Raw genomic sequence first — 22,246 nt, 5'->3', positions numbered from 1 at the left:
GGATGGATGGGTGTGTGGGTGGAAAATGGATGGTGATGTATGAGGCTCCCTAGGTAACTGGATATTCACTCTAGTGAATAAAGCCTAGTTTCTCCGAGTTTCTACATCTATGTGTGTCCATGTTTTCTTGTGTTCCTGATTTTCCCCGCTCCACAAATTTCAGTCACTGAACAGGCAATGATACCAAGACTAACCTTTGTTGCTGAAGGGACTAAGGACTTAAAAGCCTGGAAAGGAAGGTTGGCATTCTCATTTAAAGGTCTCCCTGATGGGCCCATCTTCTGCCTCCTCATCAGCAGTCTAGTTCTTTGCAAAGTTGCACACTTATACTCTCTCGTACCCCCCTCCCCCGACAAACGTGTGCCTTAGAACCAACCCTTGGCTTGGGAGGATGTCCTGTTGGTAACTCAAAGGATGGAGGTCTTGACTTCATGTGCTGCTCTTGCCAATAGAACTGGTACCACATTTGAACTCAAAGAGGTTCATATGAATTATGTCATTCACTGCTCAGGTTTCACTAAGAGCTAAAATCACAGGGACAAACTCAAACCCTTGGATACAAAAATTATTGAAGGTGAGATGAAGCCAAATCCCTGTCATTTGGCCTCTCTGTTAGGACCCTGGCTTTCCTGCCTGTCTTGTCCTCAGCTGTGATCTAGCCATAGTTCTTAGGAGACTGAGAGAGGGTTGTACCAGGCAGTCTTAAGGGACAGCCTTGCTGTAATTGCCTATTATATATGAAAATTAGAAGAGAAGAAGAAGGTACTCAGGGGAACAAGTTATATGCTTTCAAGACCAGTAGCCAAGGAAGAAAGGACCCCCTGAAGACTCAGTACAGAAGATAGATTTCCAATGGGTGATTCCAGGGTCCTCTGAAGGACATTCAGATTTCCCATGTGTTGATAAACATGAAAAACAGTGAATTTAAATGTTAATATTCATCTGTCACCAAGGTCTCTCTCCCAATATAAGTGTTTTAAAGGAAAATTACAAATTTTATAATTACTTCCTTAAGTTTCCACTGCAATTTGGTTGAGTTCATTTTATAAAAGTCTGAACAAGAAATCTAAGATAGAAACAACCAGAGAATGAAAATGACCTCAGTGTGAATTTACATGTTAATACTTTGTTTTTCACATTTACCAGTCCTGATGTTAAGGTTCTAGGGTTTTGAGTAGTAGAGAGCAACTTTAGCTCACATAAGTTAAGAGGGCGATTTTTAGAATCTCAGAAAGTGTTGAACGGCCACATATGTTTACAGTAAGCATTGCTAGGTTATGTGTTAGCTCTAAAATCTTAATGGTTTTTAGCAATAAAAGTGCATTTCTTACTCTCATCACAGTCCAATTCAGCTCACAGGAAAGGAGTGGGTGCTCTGCTCCACACACTCACTCTTTGATTTGCTATGCTATCACCTTCAACATACAGCCTCTGAGGTCTCTGCAGAAGAAGTATGAGCTTAGCTTTCGAAAAACATCAATTTTAAGTTTTCACTTCTTCAGTCCCTTCCAAGCACTTATCCTGTCTGAAATTATCTTGTGTATAAGTAGGACGAAAGCTCCATGGGAACAAAGACTCACTTTATCGATGGTGCCTCCACTTATAATTAGTGTATGGCACAGAAAGAGAATTTTTAATTTGACAGATAAGCAAATAAATAAACAGCATGTCTTTGGTTTTCCCTGTTCAAAATCCCAGGTTGGAGGGTGAAGCATTATTTGGAACTGTCTTGGGTCATAATTCACCTCTGCTATAGTTAACTATGGCAAGGAATACAAGAACAACTATCAGTGGCCCACCATTATAAGCCGGGGCAGTTTCTGAAGAAATTATTGCAAGCTTGCCAGACACCCCCAAAATCTTGGTACCCAAAAGTGTGTACCAGTAACATTAACATCACCTGAGAGCTTTTTAGAAATGTTGGTTCTTGCATCAGACCAACTCTAGACTTAACAAATGAAAAATCTGTACTTTAGCAAAATCCCCAGGTGATTCCTATGTACAATAAGGGCTGAGAATCACTTCCCTAGAAGTGTTATGGCCAAGCAGAAGTACCTCAACTCTCTGAGATGAGTAAGAGAGTCCTTATAACAGTACCACACTATCCCTGGAAACCAAGCAAGGCTAACTGACTCTGCCAAGGTCATGGAACTAAAAGACAGGGCTGAGATAGAAAGCCAAGGTTTCTGGATCCAAGTCTCTTTGCTCTCCGTGATCTTTGCTAACTGCTGCTGTATCTCTGGAATAAACCTATTTTCACCCACAATAAGAAAATGTTAAAAAGGGCAATAAGTATTAAAAAATCAAGCTACATTTAAATGGTGGTTAATGATTTCAAGAATTGATTTGTTTTCGAAAAGGAAATAAGCATTTATTACTTACAGTGCATTTGATAAACTGTTTTCCCCATTTCATATTAAGGAACTCTCTAAGTAACATAATGAATGTTTATATTTCATTTACTCCGCAATTAAGCATCTTAATGTCCTCTTAGAAGCATTTATAGTACTTATTAAGAATTATCAAGCATCCTATTTGGGTCAGTGGTTTTTCTTTTCCTTTAAAAAACTTTTGAAATATCTCATAATTAATATCTGTGCCTTGCTCAGTAGTGATTAAAATAACTGTTTAGTGCTGATTGAAACTCTGTGTTAGAGTTAGGCATGTAGAGCACTTTCCTAGCATGTGCGAAGCCCTGAGATCAGTCTGCAGTACCACAAAAAGAAAAAAGAAAAAGAAATTCTAAAAAAATGCAAACAAACTTCATGTGATTTTGAGTGCCTTGGCCAAGAGTGATTTTATCTCTCAACTACAATGATTGGTTAAAAGATGGTCACAAAACCTGTAATTATCCAATCAGGTTCTTCCCTGGGACTTTTACTAGAATTCACAGGAAAAACTCTTTCTAAAGGATCTAGGAAATAAGGAAGCTCAAACTTTGGAGCTTTCCTAGGACACAAAAGATCCCCTGAGATGCCGTAGGCTATGTCACATGCTTTGTTCTTTGGTGCTTTCAGGAATTGAGGAACATGGATACCAACTATGTTAATTATGTATTTTTGAACTGGAAATCATACAATTCATCACAATATAGGCAAATCAAAGATAGGGATGATTGATTTTTGTAAATGGAAGTTCAAAAGATAGACCTAGCTTCTGGGCCTCTGTCTTTCCTTCTCTCAGCTCACTGCTACTGTTTGACTGGTCCTGTCCCTGTTGCAGTAAGATGGAATTTGTTTGCAGCCATAGCCAATAGTTTCATTATTCACTAGACTCTTAAAAAAAGACAGTTTTTTTCAGTAAAAGTCCTAGTGAAGACTCTTATTGGATAATCAGGGGTCATGTGACCATAGCTTAACTGCTCAATGATCAGCTGGGGGATGATATCTTCTGACTGATTGAAACTGGATTATTTTTTATCCTGTGATGATGTACTAGTTCCTGTAGCTGCAGTAACAAATTTACCATAAACTTAGTGGCTTAAAGCCACATACATTTACTGTATTACAGTTCTGGAGGCTAGAAATCGGAGAACATTTTCAGTGAACAAAGTCAAGGTATTGGTTTAGTTCTCTATGAAGGAACTAGAGGAGAATTTGCTTCTTTTCCTTTTCCAGCTTCTAGAGCTGTATACTTTGCATCCCTTGGCTCATGGCCCATCTCCACCCACTCAATAACATAGGAGCTGAAATCTGCCTGCTTCTGTTATTGTCACATGGCCTTTTCTCTTCTGAGTTTAATCTTCCTTTCCCTCTCTACTATAAAGACCTGTATGAGTACATTAAGGGCCCATGTAGACAATCTAGGATAACATCCCACCTAAAGATCCTGAACCTAATCACAGCTTCAAGGTCCCCTGTGCCATGTAAAATAACATTCACAGGTTCTAGGGACCAGGATATGGACACTTTTGGGGGCCGTTATTCCGCCTATCACAAATGAGGCTTCTCACTCAACCACTGGCCAGAGAGAGTATTATAGAAAGTGCCACATGTAGTTTCCCCAGAAGAAGGCGTTTTTGGCACACAGTGAAAAACATACTACATCAAGTAATAAAACCAGTTTGTATTTTGTGGAAGATTGCTGGCTGCTACCTACCCAAAATGTGTTTTTCCTCCTCTACAATAATAGTGATTTACTAACACATGAACATCCAGCATAGAAACTGTACTTACCAGCCTTCCTCGCAGATATGTGTGCCCCGATGGTTAGGTGTGATGGAAATGATGTGTGCAACTCCTGTACTACATGCCTAAAAGGGAATAGATTTTCCCCTTTCTTCCTTCTAATAATCCTAAACTCAGCTTGGCCTTGAGTTGGTTTTAACCCGTGGATGAGGAATCACCCTTTGGGATGCTGAAGCAACAAAGCAGAAAGAACCTGGATCCTTGAGTGACCATGTCGAGTGGAGCTGTCTGTAAGTCTCAACAATTTGTGTTACCTAAGTACTGTAATTTATGATTCCATATTTTTTAATTAAAAATTTTATTGAAATGATTATAGGTCAAAATGCCATTTGAAGAAATAACAGAGTACACCCCCATATACTTTGTTCAGTTTCACTGGCAAGGACACTTGAAATCAACAGAATATCACAAAGTATTTTTTTCTTTTTTCTTGTACAGAGGTGACATATACATGTGTGATTAAAATGTACCTTGCTTAGATTCACCCTCTACATCCTTCTCCCTCAACTCCCCTTCTCCTTTCTTTACCTTTTTTTCCCCAGTACTGGAGTTTGAACTCAGGACCTCATGCTTGCAAGGCAGGTGCTCTACCACTTGAGCTATGCCCATAGTCCTCTTCCCCCCTTTTAAAAACAATATTAACAGGTTTCATTACTCTATTTCATACAAGTGTATTTACTAAGTCCACCATGTTACTCTCCTTCACCTCTCTATTCACCCTCTCCAATCCCACTGGAACCCACCACAAAACACAACCCGATTTACATTTTTCTTCATTTAAAAGTGTGTATTAATTGCCCAAAGGGATTTTCTGTGTTATTTTGAACATGCCTGCATTATACTGCAGTTAGATTAACTGCTCCATTACTCTCTCTCTTCTTGTCCCCATTATTCAGCAGCTCTCAATGCATTTTTATGTCATCTGCATACACAGATGCAATGTATTTTGATATTATTCATACTCTATCACTCTCTTTCCCTGCTCCACCTCCATAGCCCCTCAAACAGTCCCATTATTACAAATATGTTATGTGCATATATATGTGTGGTTATATATGTATTTAAGTATACATTTATCTTTAGGACTAGCTTCCATATGAGTGAGAACATGAGATTTTTGTCCTTCTGAACCTGGACTACTTTGCTTAATGTGGTGATCTCAAGTTCCACCCATTTACCTGCAAACAACTCAATTTCATTCTTCTTCATGGGTGATTAAAATTACATTTTATATACATATATCACATTTTCTTAATCCATTTACCTACAAACAACATAATTTAATTCTTCATGATTCATTAAAATTACTATATATATATAAATATATTACATATTCTTAGTCCATTTATCAGTTGTAGGCCATTTGGGCTGTTCTATAGCTTGGTTCTTGTGAATATTGCTATAATAAACAGGGAGTGCCAGTGAGAGACTTGATAGAGGTCATGTCCTGACTTACAGTCCTTTGGATATATGCCTAGGACTGGTATCACTGGGTCATATAGCAGTGTTACTTTTCATGCTTTTTATAAATAAAATATTGACATTGGTTCAACCCATAGATCTTATTCAGATTTTCTATTTTACTTGTACTTACTTGAACATGTGTGTGTTTAATTTTAACGATTTCATCACATGTTTAGGTTTGTGTATACCACTATATTTTGAGGGTCTTCTTTATTTTTTTACAGTAGTTTGACCCTTTTAATCAAGACAGGGTATTGTTACATAGTTCAGGCTGGCCTGGAACTCCTGATCCTATCTTTGCCTCCCAAGTGCTGGGACTACAGCTGAGTGCCACCATGCTTAGCTCAGTTTGCTCTTTACTAATACAAGACAGTAAAATAACATGGTAGAAAAGAATGTGTCCAAAGGCAGAAGATCCTGAAATGTATTCTGCACATTGCTCTGCAAAGAATATCTTTATTAATGATAGTCAGCATGCAATGGGCACCTGCTGTGTACCAAGCATCATGGTGAGTGCTGAGGCAGTGCAGCAAGGGGTAAGATAGTCACAGGAATGGCAGCTGTGCTGCTTACGCTCAGCATTCAGCTCAGGTTTTATTGCCTTCTCCTGTTGCTCTCCAGCAACCTGAATGTAGAAGATTCTCATCCCATAATGATGGCATCCTCCAGGTGGCATCTGCTGCTGGCCTGCTTCTTCTGAGCCTCCTTCAGAAAATGAAGAACAAGCCTACTGGTGCTTCCTTCAGGGGGGAGGCATGTGAGACCTCCTTCCCCTTAGGAGGGAGGGAGTGCCTCACAATAGTTTCTGCAAGGACTTCTGCTGTGACTGGATTGTGAGAGATAACCACTGTGTCTCAGTCTGAGTCTCCCCAGAAACAGACCTTGAGGCAAGAATTCAAGTGCAAGAGTTTATTTTGGAGGTGATCTCAGGAGCTACCAGTAGGAGAGTGGGGAAGTGAGACAGGGAAGGGAAGATACCCAGTTATCACTGAGGATAACCAGCTTAGTCTGTCTTCTCTAGAAGCTCCAGAACCTAACATCAACGCCTTTCCCAGAATTATCCTATCTGAGAGATAAGAACAACCCCACTGATTATTGTTATGAGTATGTGTGAGGTGTATTTGTTCCTCATCACTTCCAGTCACCCCAACATGAACAATGCACACGCAAGCAGGTGCTGGCATTTGGAGGTTGGGCAGTCATCCTCAGATGTGGTAAGTAGGTGGGGAGGGAATGGGGCACCTATAGCCCCTGCTACGCACAAGAATCCCACAGAGGGCACAGCATTGTACCCATCCCAGAGGGTTCCCTGGGCACAGTCCTGAAGTGTCTATTGAGGAAGTGGCATGTGAGGTGAATCCTAAAGCATGAGTAAGAGTTTGCCAAAGAGAAGGGAAGCAAGAGAAAATTTGGCAGAAGTGATGGAGCAAAGACAGAGTCAGGGCAGAGGTTGAGGAGTGGGAGGTGCTGGCTCTGTGACAGGAGGAGAAAGGAGGCACTAGTTTGTGCAGTATGCCCCTTAATGAATCTTAAGAGAAGGCTTTATCTACTTGCTGGGATTGTCCAGAGGCCAGAGAAGGATGGATAAAGTCTAAAGGAGGCCTAATCCGGATTATCATAGTCCACCTTTTTCCTGAAACATCCTCTTAGTCAGTTCAGGCTGCTGTATAAATTACCAAAGAATGTTAAACAAAAACATAAATGATGAACATTTACCACTCACAGGTCTGGAAGCTGGAAGTCCATGGTTCAGCTCTGGTGAAGGCTCTTCTCCTGGTTTACAGACCCTGTCTTCTTACTGGGTCTTCTAGCTAGCTCTCTGGTCTTTTCTTGTAAGGGCACTAATTCTGTTCAGGTGGGCTCCACTACCATGACCTAATCACCTCTGGTACTATCGCTTTGGTGAGAATTTTAACATATGAATTTTGGGGGTGGGTTTTGCACAAGCATTCAGACTACAGCACCCTCCTGCTCAGAGTAACCTCCTGACTGTGTCTATATCTTCTTTGCAGCTCCAGCACCTGCCAACACTGTCCTGCTCTACTCTGAGTGGCTCCCATCACCGCTCAAAATATTTTCTCCAGTTACTTGTTGAAGGTGGTGGTTTTCAAACAGCATGGTTGTGATCAGCTAAGAGGTGTCAACCAAGGTCTTGTATGTACTGTTGTAGTTCACTTGAAATAAGGAATGACTTTCCCTTTTTAACCTCTAAATTTAGAGGAAGTAGAACAAATTAGAAGTGTGGGTGTTGGAGTCAGAGCAGTGGCGACCTGGACTCCAACTTTCATACTGGAGTCCTGAACAACGAAATGAGATCGTGTCTGCGTCCAACACACACATGTCCTGAGCAGCGGTGAGCTACACTTATTACAGACGAGGTTCAAGATTACTTGTACAACTTGAACAGGAAGGTCCATGGTAGTTCCAAAGTGGAACCCTCCAAATATCTACTGACTGAAGAATGAATAAACTAAATATTATGTCTATACAATGGAATATAATTCAGCTATAAAATGATGAATAGGGGCCAGGTGTGGTGGCTACACCTGTTATCTTAGCTACTTGGGAGGCAGACATTGAGAATATTGTGGGTCAAGGCCCCAAGCAAAAAGTTAGCCCAAGGTTAGCCCATGTCGACCAATAAAATCTAGGTGTGGTGGCACATGCCTGTTTTCCTAGCAAGGTGGGAAGCCTAAATAGGACTGTGGTCCAGGCTGGCCTGTGCCTAAGAGCGAGATTCTACTTGAAGACTACCTAAAATCAAAGGAAGGAAGTGAAGGCACGAGTTCAAACCCATGTCACATACATAAATAAGTGATGAAATCCTGTGCATGTTACAACGTGGATGAACCACAAACACATGACACTCATGTTTCATTAACCAATTTCAGAAGTCAAAAGGCCTCATATTGCATTTATAGGAGATGCTCAGAGTAGATGAAAGGAGATTGGTGGTGGTCAGAAGCTGGGTGGAGTGCAGGGGTTAAGAGAGGTGAGTTGTAATGGCTACAGGATTTCTTTTGGGGATGATGAAATGTAATGCTGATTGCACAACTCTGTGAATACTAAGAACCATGGATTAGAACACTTTAAATGGATGCATTGTATAATATGTGAATTATATCTCAATAAAGCTGTCACAAAAAAGACCAGGCTTTCCATAATGTCAACGTCATTCTAATTTCAGTGTCTGAGTGGGAGTGGAGAGGATGGCCTATCATCTTGGAGATGCCCACAGAAGTGTGTCATGGGTGGCAAAATCAAGGTGGGAAAGAGTGTAGGAGCCGACACCTTAGAAAAACAAGCTTAACTCTCTTGCCCTGCTATCTCAACGTGACAGCTTTGCCCCGGGGCCTTCCTCTTACCTCCCTCATTCTCAGGGCAAAGAGAAAAAGGTGCAGAGCGGGAGGCACCGTGAGGTTGCATAATGAGTACCTTCCAATTAGCTGCGTTGAAAACTGAGAGTCGGCTGGTATTGATTTTCATGATCAAATTACTGCATTTTGTCTCTCCTCTGACTGCGAGGATATTTTTTCTGCCAGGATTATTTTAGTCATCCCAATTATGCATGCATCAATGTTTAGCGGGTGTTTTACCTAACTCACAGCATACCCAAATGCTTTTGTGCCCTCAGAGATCATGGCAGTACAATGTACTATTAATAGATGGTGCACAGGGTGCAGATGAAGCTCCTCTTATTTCTTCATCCTCCTTCACAAGGAGTGTCCAGGTGATATTTCTTGGAAAATAATGTGACTGCTATTCAGATGTATCTGCAGAGGTAAAAGCAGCACTGAGTGCTCTGGGCTCATTATAGGATAAGAACTACATTTCTAGCACAGGTGTTTCATTAGGGATTCAGCTATGTAAGACAAATTAAAACCCACCTTTCATTTAGACTTTCCTTTTCGCAGAGACTTTCCTCTCTGTCCTGAATTTGGGTGTCCCCTCATCGACAGCATTGCCTAACCCCTCTGCCTGTAGAGTCCTTTCTCCTTAACCGACACCCTCCTCATTAGGCCCTGCTCTGTCATCTCCTCCTCTTTCTTTTTTGCTTCGTCTTCTCTCCCTTCTCCATTTTTGTTCTTTGCCTCCTAACTGGTTAAGACCCAAGAGTCAACTTTAAGCCTTTTTTTTTCCTTCTACATCTGTGTCCTTTCCCTAAAAGAACACTTTGGTTCTCTTGGTTTCTTTCAACTGATGATGCCCAATGTATGTGAACATGCCATCGGAAAGTGTTCGTGAAGGTGGTCCAATTTACCTTAACCTGATGTGCAGCACTACCTGTCATTGGCCACACCCCCACTTGACACCCCCTTCCCCCTTCATTCTTGGATGATTTACTCTTACTTTGCAAAGTCTCTTGAGATTACTCTCTCTCTATTCCTAACTAGAATAACATCGCAGCATGTCAGCAAGTTAATCCTGATGTCTACAGGGTTGGACTCTCTCAGAAGACCCATCAATGAGGCCAGGCCTCCATGCTGCCTTCTCCCACTCCCAGGGTCCAGAGATACCTAGACCTCTGCAGCACCATTCCCCCGACGTGCTATGGAAGGAGACGAGCTAAGACAGAATCTTGGGTAAGAGACTGGGACAAGAAAAGGGGCAGTGCAGGGGAGGGTGTGGGACTGAAGGGGTAATGTAGGTCATAAGGCCTTGGGGATGTGGAAGGAAAAAGAGAAAATATCAGTTCAGTGACCCTATGGAGTGGCTGAAAATCAGCAGGAGACCACAACCAGCGGAGAGCTGGGGGAGGGATGAGCTGTGTATTGGAGGCAAGTCATTCTAGAATCTCCCATCTCTGTGGATGCTAAGGCTTACTGCATTGCCAACACAGATCCTATAAATTCTTCTGGGTTCCATACAAGTGTCCAGTCAGTTTGCTGTCTAGCTGGTGCATTTCTCTAGTCTTTGTTGAGTTGAAGGATGTGGTTACATAAACAATAGCACATAATTGCAGTTTATAGGCTACAGCAGGCTGTGTGGGGTAAGAATTCCCTACCCTTTATTGCATACCAGGGAATCTAGATTTTGAAAGTCCAGACCAACTAAAAAAGTCTTTTATGAAGTCAGGATGATTTATATTTTATACTATATCAGAGATACATATAGCTTCTGATTCATATGAGTTAAACTGAGCAATCCCATTGTATGGGTACATAATAATCTCCAACCAAGGAATGTGATGGTTTATTTGACCAGGATTAATGCAAACCTCAACATAGGAAATAGTGAAAATGGAAGTATTGGCTAGTTAATCAATTCATTTGTTCATATGCTGGACAAGTATTTATGAGTGCCTGCTATGTGCCATGCCATGTTCTTGACTCTATTGAAGATGATGATGGTGAATATCACATTTTATATCTTCAAAGAGTTCAGAGGTGAGCGTGGGCTCAGTGAATGAGCAGTTGCATAACAAAAGAATTTCACAAGATGTATTCATTCCACTACTTGCAACAGATTATTCAGGGTGTGTTTTAAACATGAACTTCCTGGACCCCACCCCAATACATTAATCCAGGAGTTGGCATTGATAGCAAATACCCCAATTGAATTGTTTTCCCACTATATTCAGTGCCATGGTATTGTGTGTTATGATGGAGAGAACACTGGGTGGGGGATTGGGGATTGTGGAGGAATAATAGAAGGCTAACTTTTGGAGGTGGTCGCTAAGTTGAGTCTGAGCAAAAGGAGTTAGTAGAAGGAAATGGTGGAGTGAGCAGAAGGAGCACAGAACATGATGGAGATGGAATGTTGCCGACCCACGAGTATTTTTTTGAGAATGGGGCACAGAGGAGTGTGAACTGGAGTGATAAAGGATGCTGGGGCAGGGCCCTATTCAGGCAGGGTCCTCAGTGACATATACTGAAGGACATTGGGAATCTCCAACTGGCATGGTCATTTGCCCCATATAAGCCAGGTCACATTTAGTTAGTACATTGGGCAAGTTTGATGAATGCCTCTCTATCATCGCTTTGGAAGGAACTTTGAATGACAAGCCAGGTCACAGTTAGCTAGGATGACTCTATCTGCTTACTTAAAAAACACTGTCTTTTTTTTTTGCTAATAAATGAGTGCTATGATTTGAATATGGGTAGTGTTCCCCAAAGGTCCAGGAATCTTTGAGTTAAAGACTCAGTTCCCAGGGTGGAACTGTTGGAAGAGGGTGGTACCTGTAGGAGGCAGAGGCAATGGTTCTTAGATTACTGGAGATGTGCCTTTGGAAGGACCCTTTCAGTCTGGCTCTTTCTGATTCCTGACTCCTGAGGTGAGTGTTTTGCTCCACCGTGTGTTCCTGGCATAAGCCATGATGTGCTTAGTTGGCCAGAGTCCCAAAGTAGTAGAACCACTTGAGCTTGAACTGGACCTTCCAGAAATGTGAGCCAAAAAAAATATTTTTGTCTTTATAAGTCAAGTATTTCAGATATTTCATTATGGTAATAGAATGCAGACAAATATAATGAGATATTTGCCTTGATATTTTGTCTAACCACGATAGCACCCTGATCTCAGACTTCCAGCTTCCAGAACTATAAAAAAATAAAATTTTATTGTTTATAAGCCACCAAGTCTATGGTACTTTGTTATAGAAGCCTAAACTGACGAAGACACTGCCTATCCATCACAAAATAATTGGTTGTATTTTGGGAAGGGCTCTCTTCAATGTTGCATATTGCCAGTTTCCCATTGTGTCCTCACATGATAGAAAAAAGGAAAAAGAGTTCTCTGGGGCCCCTTTTAAAAGGTCACTAATCCCATTCACGAGAGCTCCACCCTTATAACAAAGGTGCCACCTCTAAATGCCATCACATTGGGGGTTCAGATTTCAACATGAGTTTTGTAGGGACACAAACATTCAGTGTCCATTTGCACACAGACAGAGCATGACACCTGTCATTTCTGAGCTTATTATATAATTCTCATGGGCAGATATCAAGCTATTAAGAGGGCAGGTACGTTGAGAAAAGTCCTTTTGAGCAAAGAATTTCAGAGGTGTAGGATTAGGCAAGTGGTCAAGAGTGCTCGAGGCAGAAGGAACCCAGGAATGAAGCTCCATGGAAGGGGGGTGCCTGTGCATTTGAGGAATGGCAAGGGGTCCGTGTGGCTAGAATGGAGCAGATGGGAGGTAGAAGTCAGAGATATGGTTCAAGATTACAGGGGATGGATCATCCTTGTAGCCATTCAAGGATTTTGGCTTTTCCTCTGGATGAAACAGGAAGCTTTGTTAGGATTTCAGCCGTGACTATAAGAGTATTTCTCTGGTGCTGAGTTGAGAATGAAGTAGTGAGACAAAGGTGGAGTTGGAAGAATATAGTGGAGGCTGATGCTGCAGTCCAGGTAGGAGGTCACAGTGCTTGGGCCAAGTTACTTGTGGAAGTGGGCAGAAGTCAGGAGGTAAGTATATTTTGAAGGCAGAGCCAACAAGATTTCTGGAAGAATTGAATGTGGGTTGAGTGGAAGAATAGAGCCAAGGGAGTCCAGGGCCTGCATGCTGTGTTGCTAGAAGGATGAAGCTGCTGAGATGGGGAAGGCTGGTTTGGATCATGTACCTTGGGAAGACAGAGTGAACTGTAAGGTGGTAACTGCAGAATAGAGGGAGAAGTGGAGTCCATGGGACAATATGAGAGGGAAGAAGAGGAGGGGATTAAACAGACAACGAGAGAACTGAGAGAACTAAAGGAAGCACCTATGAGGTGAACAAAACTCCCCAGTGGTGGGGGGGCAGAGACAAAAGTCCTTGTTAGAAGGCAGAACTGTTTTTACTGTTATATGGACTTAGATAATCATGTTAGTTTCCAAGGCTGTCACAACAAATTACCACAATCTGGGTGACTTAAACAATAAAAATTTAATCTCTCATAGTTCTGGAGTGTGAAATGAACATGCTGGCAGGAGCGTGGAACCCTTGAAGGATCTGGAGGAAGCCTGTTCTGGCTCCTGGGAGCTCCAGGCATCTCCTGGATGATCTGTGGTGCCACATCTCTAATTCCCTGACTGTCTTCACACAGTCTTAGCCTTGTGTTCATCCATCTCCATCTTCATCTCTTCTATGTCTTAAGAATATATGTGTCATTGAGTTTAGATCCATCTCTAATCTTAGAGGAGAAAACCTAGAGATCCTTTATTACATCTGCAAAGATTCTCTTTTTTCAAGTAAGGTTATAACCTCAGGCACCTGGAGTGAGGAGCTGGGTGTATCTTTTGGGGGACCACTATCCAGGTCCAGCCATCCTTTGTCTGTCTCAACCCAACCCCTACGCATTAAAAGGCAGGAGGAACTTCAGTAAATCTGGCTTTTTAGTTATAAATTTGTTTTGCAAATGAAGGAGGCTGCATTTCAGTTGAAGTCAGAATGGTAGTGGAAGCTGTGATTGACAAGAGATAGAAAGAACTGAGAGAAGGTGTGTCTCTAGGAACTTGAACTTGAGGAAGACCCTGGAATTGGGAATATGAACCAATTTTGTCTGGATTCCAAAGTTTAGCTGGCTCCAGGTGATATGTGGCTAGTGATGACGTAAAATATGATCACACCATGATACTCCACTTTGTAACCTGCTGTTCTTTGCTTAAAAATATTGCCAACACTTTCTCAAGTCATTAAATATTCTTTAATAACACATTTTTTAATGACCATATAGCAGTCTATCAAATGAAAATACCATAATTTATATAACAAATTCTTTATGGTAAACCATTTGGGATGTTTATACATTTTACATATGATAAATACCACTGAAACAAATAACTCTCTTTATAAATCATCAAGCACATCTTTGATTGTTTTCAAATGGGCTCATTTTAAATAACCATAAACCATGCATTACTATTTTTGCAATAGCAATTTCTGCTCATTTTTTTTTTATGAGCTTCAACTTTTCCTTCAGGCAAAAAAAATGGAAAAGATATTCTTGGAACATCTGGCTTATGGTGCAATTTGCTTTTGGTATTCAGTTGTGCTCCCCAATTTTGAAATGTCTTCTTTCTAATAGTCTCATTCCAGGTTAATCTCCCTTCTGGAGATACAGATGCTAGTGTGTTTCCTTCTGTGAACCTTTGGCCTGGAGCCATGACTATGGGAGAGAAAAACCAATGCTAAAGTTGTTCTTTCATTGCCACAAAATTATCTCTCAATTTGTAAGTCTGAAGAAGAAGGAGTAGAAAACAGAAAGAAGTATAGTGTGAGTTTTTGTTGGAACCATGAAGACTCTTGTGATAATGGCTGCCACTGAAAACTGTGCTATGCCAGGACATTTACCTAGATCATCTTTAGAAATCATCTGAGGTAAGTATTATTATGTCTATTATTGATGAGCAGATTGAGACTTGTAGCAGAAAGTAAGGTCGCACTGTCAATTAAGTAGTAGAGCTGGAATTTGAACCCAGCTTGGTCCAACTCAAACCCACCATGTGATACGTCAGCGGGGGCTATCCTATCTTTGTCCTTTGAACTTTAATCATATTTTAGAACAAAATGTGAGAAGTCACATAGATATGCCAACTTCTTGATAGCAGAAATGGATGCCATAGACCCCACACCCGTTCTCCTCCTCGGTCGTATGAGGAGGCCTCCTTGTTGGAGACGGACTGACTGGTTGACTCATTGACCTGCATGTGTGTATGTGAACACATGCACACATATGCCTACACACAGGTACAGAGACACCCTGCTATGTATACATACACATACACACATATCTACACAAGGACACACACACATCATCCATCCATCCATCCATTCATGCCTACATACCTGTGCACACATGTTCATGCACGCCTACACATATATTCATATGCATGTACACACATCTACATAGAGGTAACTCACCCTCCATACCCTCCTCACACTCACACAAACACCTATAGACACCTATACATATATGAATATGCACCCATTACATACCCAACATATATGTAGATATATACATACACACAGACACCCTCATGCTCCAAAACCATTCTCCCACTCCATACATACACCTACATGCACACACACATACATGCACCCTTGCATACATATGTAGACATGCACCAACACACATACATACACACAGGCACCCCCCAGATAGACACACATTGTGCACAGAAGTATACACACACATGCATGCAACACACATACACATGGCAAAAACCAGTTATGTACCAAATTCTTGTTTCTCGATTTTATTTTATTTTTTATTGCTGTACTGGGAGTACCTTGTGACATTTACCAAAGTTCTTATAATATATTATAGTTCAATTCACCCCCTCCATCATTCTCCTTTGTTGCCCCCTCCTCCATTCCTGGAGTAGTTTCAACAGACCTCATTTTTCCATTTACATACATGAGTACACAGTATTTCCACCATATTCACTCTCCTTATTCTGTACCAAATTCTGATGCGCATTGTTCTCTCTCTGTTCTTTGGGTACCTCAGGGCAAACTGCAGGTTTAGGTTAATCAAATCAGTGATCATCCGATTATGTGTCCTGTAGCTCTGGGGCCCTGTTGTGTGCCTTGGGGCTGCCCCAGGGTGAGGGGAAAGCACAGCACATTGGCACCTACACCTTATCCTCGCTCTCACTAGAACAGCAACCCCCCTCCCCCCGACTCCTCGTTACTACTTATTATTTCATTTGCACAAAAGCAATGAAAGCATCCATGACTTTAGCATCTAGAAACAAGCTGAAGGTAGAGCCTCAGGAGAGGATTGGCCAGGGGGCACACACAGTGAGGGGAGTCAGGAGCAGGATGGAGAGGGGTCTGGCTTGAGTCTTCCTTTCCCAGGCCCCTCTCAGCCCCTCCCACCCTTGCTTCTAGTAAGCCTCCATTACACACAGCAGCCTCCTCTCACCGTGGAACCTGCTGATCTCAGCAATTTCATTATTTGGTTGCAGTCCAATTATTTAGCCAGATTTCTAGAAAATTACTAATCTGAATCACAGCAAAGATTTCCAAGAAGAATAGAGAAAGAATTTTGCAGCCTAGAAACCAAACATAAGAAGGGTTATTGACCTGAAAGACAAGATAGCTCCAAATTTGGATTTAATCTCTGAATATCCTTAATGTCATGGACACATTCATCAGTCAAGTCTTCAGAGAAATAATCCTGAGCTTGGAAAACCCCACTCTCTCAACTTCTGTCTTTGTCAAAAAGGGAGGGAAAATATCTTCTGGACACCATGGTCCACAGGTGGATATGGCTCCCACTGGGCTTCTCATAACAAGGACTGTGAGTAATCTTAGAGAAGGGAGTGACAGTCACTGGGAGTAACATGGTGGGTCAATATATGGATATGTCCCCTTAGCCTGCTTCTGTGTTTGGTGGAGTTACTACACTGATAAGCAGAATGAGTAAACAAAATGTCTTTACATTTCAACCAGGGATTTTTCAAGGTCAACTTGGCAAGATAAAAAATGTCAGATGATTTATATCAACTTGAAAAATGGTTTCCTGTGATCTCTCACAGCCAAATTGTCTATTTATTGGCCCATCTCCCTGACTACAATGTAAGTTCCATGAGGGCAGGAACTACTGTATTCTCAATACTAAAACATTCTCAGCATTGAGCAGGACCTCTATAAATACCAGTGAGTGAGTGTCTTCTTAAATGTTTTACTCAAACATTTAAAAAAAGCTACGAAAGTTATGCTCCTTAGAGTTCCGCATGACACAGTGCCAAGAGGTAGAACAGTGAACCTACCCTTAATAACATGAAATGTCAAAGGCTTCCCCTTTAATGCAAATAAAATGTCTTAGAAGGACAAAGGGAGCTGAGTTTGTCATCAACTGTAAAAAAAGTTCGAAGGACTTTGCTTCTGGTAGCATAGACGAGGCAATGGATCTAACCATCTTGTTGAGATTTTATCAAACACAGCAAGATAAAATATTTTAAAATCTCCTCAAAGGTATCAAAATGCTGAAAAAAACCTGCCAACTTGGAATTCCATACCCAGTGAAAATATCCTTCAAAAGAGAAGATGCACTGGAGACATTTTTAGGAAAATACAAACTGATAGATTTCATTGCCAACGCACCCTTAAGGAAATCTGAGAGGAAAATGACCTTAAGCGTGGAGATAAAGGAGGGGATGAAAATGAACAGAGGGGTAACAAATTGATGGAAAAAGCTAACTGATTGTGGACCCTACAGAACGAATATAATGAGGCCCTGTGGGATTTGACATGTCTAGATAAACAAAGTTTAAGACAACTAGGATATCTAAGCCAGGAAGGAGGGAAAGGGTTTTCTCCTCTCATCCTCTCTTCTCCCTTCCCCTTCCCCCTCCCCTCCTCTTCCTTTCCCTCCCTTCCTCTCCCCCCTTCTCGTCTCTTTGTAGTTCTGAAATATACAATTTTGTTTGATAACAAACACCATAGGGTCAATAATAGGGCACTACTGTCAAAAGAACAAGTGAGTCTTTGGACACATAAGGAAAAACAGAACTTCAGAAATGGGGAAGGAATAAGCTTATTTTATTCAGTGCTCTTTGCACTGCACTAAAAATATTGTGTCCTGTTCTGGGCCTGGCCTTTCAGGGATGTAAGTAACTAGCTGCTGAGGATCCTTGAAACCTAAAAATGAGTTAGATCTGTGCAGTTTGACATCTTCACCATACAACGTTACAATGACAGAAAAAAAAAAAAAAGGACATGATCCAGCTCCAACTTCTGGTTGTGCTTTCCAGAGCTTATCCTCCCTCACTATACGAAAGAATTACATGGCGTACAATTCTTGCACAATTACAGTGAACCCTTAAAATGTTATCACCCAAATGTTCAAACCCATAACAAAACATGTATACCAGCACCATTGCCCCACTGTCCCTGAGATTCTGTTATGACCTGTACCAGCAGGTGCACACCTTGAACTTGGGGTCTTCATAACATCAACACTTGGCCATTCTTTGCTTGCTGAATCACTCCATCACCACGCTACACTCACCATAACAAAATATTCTTCAGTTATTGCAACAGCATGGTTTTAATAATGTTTGAATTCTTAAAAATGTGGCTGTTTCAGGAAGTTAGCTCCAGATAAAACATATCCTACTATGTCTAAGGGAAATTTGAGAGAATGAGCGGCCATTTGTCCAGAGAAAGTAAGACGAATATCTGAAAGCTGAAAGCAATAGCAGAAGACATCCTCTGTGTGACTCCAAGTGAGAAAGGAAGACAAATGTCAAGATCAAGTTCATCTAGAGGAGAACACTGAGCTATCCTGACCTGGAAAGCCAGTCTCCAGGGGCAGTGAAGGGCCTGTTCTCAGAGGCAATAGTCATGATGACCACTTGGTGGGGATGTTACAGAGAGAATCCCCATTCTAGAAGGGAAGTTCCATTTCAAATTCCCATCTAAACTCAAGAGCAACTGATTCTAAGAAAGAGTAAATTTGAGGATTTTTTTGTACTGTTGGGAAACCCTCTCTTTTGGTAAGATGCATTGGCTTTAAAAGGTGTCTTAAAAAGGTGTCTGTACTGGCAGAAGGCTATGGTGGCACACTGACCACTAACAAGAATGAGTTGATCCAATTATCTCTTTCTTCTTCGATAGCTTAGAGCAAACTTGCCAGACTCAGGACACTAGCCAAGCAAGGAGGTTCTAGGACAATGTAATGTAAACAAACAAGCAGATGTGATTCCACTGAGTCTGATGAAGGATGACCTCATTCAGAAGTAGAGCAGCAATCTGATGGGGGATGAACTTAAAACTCCCAAAGAAATTCAAGGTTCAGAAGAGGTCAAGTTATTTCTTTACCTAGAATTTCGGCAACTCCATGTGTTTCCTCAGTTGGTGAAATTCTTCCTTTCCATCACCATCCCTCGTGCTCCTTGGGCAACCCTCCTGAGGGCTCTGGGTGGTCACCTCTGCAGCCCAGGACCTGGGTCCATGTTATTCCCTGCTAAATCCCACCACAGTTGTGAAGAACCAGACACCAAGAAAGCACTCAGTAGAGATATGCTCCTTCCTGAATCCACTGAACAAATAAAAATCACATAAATATCCTGGGTAAATGGTGAAGAAAAAGTAACAATGAACCAATAATGTTTGCTCTTGCCCTCATGAAGTCTAGTGGAAGAGACAGAAAACTTTCTTAAAGTGAATGAATTCTATTCATAATTAAGGATTGAGCTAAGAGCAATGAAGGGGATAGACAAGGTATGATGGCAGAAGATATTCAGGTTGGGTGGTGAGGACGTGACACCTAAGCAGACGGCTGACAAAAGGAAGAGCTGGGGGATGAACTGAATGGAGAAACAAGTGATTGAGGAGGAGGCTGGCAAGGATGTTCCCACTGCCCAGGGGGAAAAGGACTCAGGGTCAGTGAGTGCTCCTACCAGTGGGGGGGGAAGTGGCTTTTCTTTATGAGTGTCTATCAGCGCCAGGGATGAGGTACCAATCATGTCACCCACTTTTCAAAACAACCTTGGGGAACAGGACATATCCCCACCCTCATCTAACAGGGAAAACTAAGGCTCAGGAAGGGTAGGTAATGTGCCCAAGTTCACAAAACTTTTAAGATCATGTTTATATTGCATACCTCTGCCCCATTAGGAGTCAGGGGACAGACTTCCATGGACTTCCATGTTACACATGGGTAGCCTTTTTCTCTAGTTTGGGAACCCCAAGACTGAGGAGTACTGGCCTAGGGCTCCAACCTGGGAAGAAGCCATGTGTGCTGCTTCCTGGGGAAGACTCACCTGGTCTCAGGTGAGCATGCACTTGTCAGAAAACCTACACAGGTGTGCTTGGCCCAGTCCATATGTGGAAGCCACTGACTAAATTCTTCTCCTACGAAGAACCCTAATCACCTAAGCCTACATCCCTCTGAGAAGTCATTTATCCACTGAAGCTGACCATAGAAGCCTCCTGTTGGTGAGGCCACAAGGCCTGCCAGAGGTTCCCCTGCCCCCACCCCAACCAGCCAGCAGGAAGGAATGGGGTTGGTGGAGGGAGGAAGGAAAAATTCAGGGCTAGCCCATGAGAATTCTGCATTTTTACCCCTAAGCTTCCAGGTCTGGGGCCAGCAATACCTCTGTAGTTCAGACGTCTACGAGGCTGAGTTGCCATCACCCCACGAGGGTCTCTCCTCACAAGGCCACAGCACAAGTGCATTCACAAGCTGCTGCTCCTCGCCCCATCTTCTTTGAGTCTTGAGATAGTCTGAATCCAAGACAGCTCTGCTTTGACTCCCTTGACAGTGGAGCTAGCCCAATACTCACCTGAGCCAGAGGCTTCCTGGACTCCCTAGCCAGTGCTGTATCTGCCTTGCATTCTGAGCAGCCAGGTTTGGCCCTTGGCAAGCCCTGCCTTTCCCACAGCATCTGTCGTTCCAGGCCTCTCTCGCCCCTCTGCACATGCCAACTCCAGTTAGATTTTGTTACAAGTCCATATTCCGTGAGATATTTTTTCTAACCCACCACCTCTTGTTTTTTTCCTATTTAAAAAACACATGACATCAACATTTCTGAGGCTCTTCTAGTGTCCCAGGCAGGGTGAACTTTTTTTAAAAGAGACTAAAGTCAAGAGGAGTGAAGTTGCCCACCCAAGATTACCTTGTAAGCAACCAGAGGAGCTGGCACCGAATTTATACACAGGCAGTCTGCACTAAGAAGTAAGCTCTGTTGCTTATCTAACGCCTGGCCTCTAGCAGAATTCTCTCAGGCAATGCTAGCAAGCACACAGTTCCCAAACCCAGCCTTGAGGATGCATCACCCCTCAGCCATCAGCATTGCAGCTGGGAGCCACATGGTGCAGCAGACACAAGATGGCTTTTGAGCTGGTAAATTGTGGGTGTGAGTCTAGTTGAGCATAACTTAGATGCTCCCAGGCTGACTTTTTCTCTGTGTAAAATGAGCATAATATTTACTTCAAAGGATTTCCAAAGGTATAAATGAGGCAAAAGTAGGAAAGGCTAGCACACCATGTATTGTTGTATGTTGTGCCTGAAGCAGCTGGTGGAGTGGTTAAGATGGGGACGCTTTGAGATAAGGCTGTGTGACTCCAGTGCTGTGTGATCTTGGGTGGGTCTCTTTATCTCTCTGTTCTCCAGTTGCCTCTTCTATAAAGTTGCTACGATAATAGGATCTATTCAAAGAGGCTGGGCTAGCTGACTGCCGGGTCCCAGTGCCTAGAACAGAGCCTGGCACATAACAGAGAGTGAACAAATAAGTAGTGGAATGCAGCTCTTGTCACATGGAAGTACCGAATTGTGGCTGTTCTTAGTTCTGTTGTCATTGCTGCCATCTCACTGGCATAGCTCCCCTCTGGCAACCCCAAGGCACTCTTCATGTGCCAAGGACTCTTTCTCTTGGTCCATGTTCCCTCTTTTTTTTTTAAGAGCAGGCGCTCTTACCACTTGAGTCACTCTGCCAGTCCCTCCATGTTCCCTTGTCATCCAGCCCTTCAGCCTGCCTCAGTTGGTATATGCAGGTGTGGGAGTCCTGCAGACATGGGCTAGATCAGGGGTGCTGCCTCTTTGTAGAATCTACTTCCCAATCTGACTAATTGCCTGGACACAAATACACAGACACACAGACACACAGACACACACACACACACACACACACTCTCCCAGGTCAGAGAAAGGACTCAACAGATAGACACATTG

Source organism: Castor canadensis, chromosome 15, assembly GCF_047511655.1.
Source record: "Castor canadensis chromosome 15, mCasCan1.hap1v2, whole genome shotgun sequence".
In the NCBI taxonomy this organism is placed as follows: domain Eukaryota; kingdom Metazoa; phylum Chordata; class Mammalia; order Rodentia; family Castoridae; genus Castor; species Castor canadensis.
This window is presented reverse-complemented; position numbering follows the sequence as displayed.